Raw genomic sequence first — 1,451 nt, forward strand, 5'->3', positions numbered from 1 at the left:
CCCCCCAAAATAAAAAAATAAATGTGTGGTTCCTTTTAATAATTCAATCATGAAAAGCGAGAGTTTCTTTTTATTCATTTTTTGTCAATAATTTATTTGTTTGTTCATTTCAGGCAATTATTGAAACATACAAGTGAATACCAGTTCATCAATTTAAAGTTTTTGAGTCATTTTATAAATAACAAAAAAAACAAAAACAAAAAAAAAACAGACCATATATTTATATACCTGTATATAAATTCCAGTTCCTGAGGACCACTATCCTGCAACCTTTAGAGGTGTCCTTGGTGCAACATACCTGAATCAAGTAATTAGATGATTAAGAAAGTACAGAAACTGGCAGCATACTGAGGAGGCGATTCAGCTATTTCATTTAGGAGTGTTTGACAAGAACAAATCTAAAAGCTGCAGGATAACGGCCATCAGCAACTGGAAATGTCCACCTCTGTTCTAGATCCATCTCTGATCTTCGTTGCATCTTCTCCTGGATGGACTGCAGGGGGCATCCATTAAGGGGGGTTAGTCATACTCAGACTGTGTGCAGGTTGTTTATTTTTTAGCTGCTCTCTGGCTGCAGGCTGTGAATGGCAGGTGTGGCTCCACAGGTGTTTGGCATTTACTCCTAACCAGTGGGGCCTCTTTAGGAGCTGGGACCAGGAAGGAGGCGAACAAAAATTAAAGAACGAATGGCAGAAACGATGGGATAGAAAGAGAGAGTTTTATGCTATCAAAAAATCATTTGGAGGAAACAAAACATGGCAGAAGGTTATTAAATAGGTTAAATTCACAGTGTAAAAACATAATACAGGAAAATGGAATTATTTTGAGAAAAATGAAACAATAGAAATGTTATATTAGATTGTCAAAAGTATCAAATACAAAGAAATTACACAAGAAAATAATTTGAGAAAATTAAGGAAACATTTGATATAATTGATATATTGCAAAGATATTCAGGAAGCAAACAGATATACATGGATCTAAGATTTTTAAAAAAGGACCAAATTGTTTAAAAGAATTTCATTTTATTTCAGGATAATATTTAAAGTTTAATCCATCACTTTCCACATTCTGTCCTAGTCGTTGGTGGTGATGCACAACTAAAGTGGTTCGCCAACTGCCAAACAAACACAAGAAGAAGAAGATTCCAAAAAAAAGTTAAAGTTGTAGGGAAATCATATTTAGATGTCAAATCATTCTAGCTTAAACATGTATAATAAATATAATCTTTATCAGACCATATTGTCCCAAAAGTTAGAACATTTCTATCTTTAAAAAAATCCTGTCTTAAAATCTGTGTTTTTTTCCATTATCTTCTGCAGGCCAGTTAGTTCTACGTCAGCCTGAACACCAAAATTCAGCCAATCATATATCAACGGTCATCTGTCAATCAAATGTTTTCGGTCTTAGCATCTTGATTCATGTGTCGCAGCTAATATACGCAACGGTTG

The sequence above is a fragment of the Cyprinodon variegatus genome, unplaced genomic scaffold (assembly GCF_000732505.1).
Source record: "Cyprinodon variegatus isolate N-32 unplaced genomic scaffold, C_variegatus-1.0 Scaffold558, whole genome shotgun sequence".
Taxonomy (NCBI): domain Eukaryota; kingdom Metazoa; phylum Chordata; class Actinopteri; order Cyprinodontiformes; family Cyprinodontidae; genus Cyprinodon; species Cyprinodon variegatus.